The following is a 2183-nucleotide window of genomic DNA, read 5'->3' as shown; positions in this document are numbered from 1 at the left end:
TGAAGATACTGGATTATTGAGGTCTATGTTGTTAAACAATAATTGTTGTGGAGGCGATAGTTGTTGTGGACATGAGGGTTGTGGTGATGATGGTTGTGGTTGAGAAATAAGGTGAGTAACAACATAGAATTCGGCAGAATTCAATTATGGATTCATTCTGAAGAATTGTTTCCATCGCGTCTCTGAGATCGTCATTGTCTTGTAGTCGAAATAACGATTGAGCAACTTTTTCAATTGCTCGAGTAGGGAGACGATTGTTAATTTTTCAAATTCATATGAGTTGTGTAAATGTAATAGAAGGATTGACGTAAATAAATATTGGGTTCGAAGATGTGTACACTGATCCACAAATTGGGTCGTCTGCAATGTGACCATTGTGGTAAATGATGGTCGAAATTTCTTTAGGGAGAGCCATTGTGGTAAAGAAAGAGATAGAGATAATAACAGAAAAGAGAGGAAGAGTTCTTTGGCTAGGTAGTAACAAGAGTGCTCTGAGACTCAAAAAAATTTCCTTATTTATATTTTTTATATCTTTTGGATTTGTTTTTGTTTTTCTTTTCATAAAAAAATTATAAAATTTAATTTAATAAATAAGTTATTTTAAAACCAATTAAAAAAATTATATAATATAATATTCATATTTTATAATATTTTAAATTAAAAAAAGGAGACAGAAAGGGTTCTTTTTCGGTAAATACACATTCTCTCTCCTGTTTTTCCTCAATCTACACTACTTTGCAGTTTAATTCCCAATATACACTACTTGAGATTTTCTCTCTCCTTTTTTTTAATTTAAAATATTATAAAATATAAATATTATATAATTTTTTTAATTGGTTTTAAAATTACTTATTTATTAAATTAAATTTTATAATTTTTTTAAAGAAAATGATATTATTAAATATAATTATTTTTGTTTTATTATTTAATTTACTTAAACATATTTTTTAGATGAATATTTTTATTTCAAATCTGAATTTTTTAATATAATTATTTTTAATATAATTATATTACTAAATATAATTAATTTGTTTATGTCATTAGATTTAATTAATAATGAGAAGACTTTTTGTTTAACAACTTATTTATAGAATAACATTATATTCCATTATCAATAAAATACTTAAACAATTACACTTGGCTAAGGAAAAACTTAAGATGGAGATATGTTAGGACAATTATTTCTGTTATGACTATGTTGCCGACAAATTTCACATTTTTTTTTTACTTTCCCGTTCATTTTCTTCTTCGTCCATCTTGCGAGTGTGTTGAGATGGAAGGACCCTTTGCCGTTCTCTTTCTCCTTGGATCAGGACCCACTGATCTCGTTCATATTCAGATTGATTCGAGTGGCAGAAAAATATAATTGCTAATTAAATATTTTAAAGATATTTTTATTATAAAAAATAACTCATATTTAGCATTGATCTGTATCTTTTAGATATTTTAATCTTTTCTTTTCATATCTGCACGCCATAAATAATAAAAGTATCAATTCTTATCGCTTAAGACAAAAATAACTGCTAAATAAATATTTTTAAAGATACTTTCAATATATTTTTATTTAAAGATATATTTTAAAGATATTTTCAATATAGCAGTTGCTACCCTTTAAAATTTTATGTCTATTGTATAAGATAGATGTATCAATTATTTCTTTACTGTGTTCTGTGTTCTAGTTTATTTTAATACTACTAACTAATTTTCTTATTTTTTTAATTAACGAACATAACAAAAAAAAATATCAAAAGTACATACAAAGTAACTAAAAAATTATACTGTAATTTTATCTAATTTTTTTATTTTTCTCTATCTTTATATTTTTTCTTTAAAAAAATAAAAAACAAAATTATAAAATTTAATTTAATAAATAAGTAATTTTAAAATCAATTAAAAAAATTATATAATATAATATTTATATTTTATAATATTTTAAATTACAAAAAAAACAAAAAAGAGAGAGAAATTCCAAATAGTGTATATTGGGAATTAAATTGTGTAGATGGAGAAAAAGTAGGAGAGAAAAAGTGTATTTATGAAAAAAAACCGAGATAAAGTCCTAAATTACAAAGTAGTGTAAATTGAAAAAAAGTAGGAGAGAGAAGTGTATTTACGAAAAAAAATTGAGAGAAAATATTGAGAATTAAATTGTAAAGTAATATAGATTGAGAAAAAGCAGGAGA

The sequence above is a fragment of the Glycine max genome, chromosome 9 (genome assembly GCF_000004515.6).
Source record: "Glycine max cultivar Williams 82 chromosome 9, Glycine_max_v4.0, whole genome shotgun sequence".
Lineage (NCBI taxonomy): Eukaryota > Viridiplantae > Streptophyta > Magnoliopsida > Fabales > Fabaceae > Glycine > Glycine max.
Note: the sequence above shows the minus strand (reverse complement) of the source record.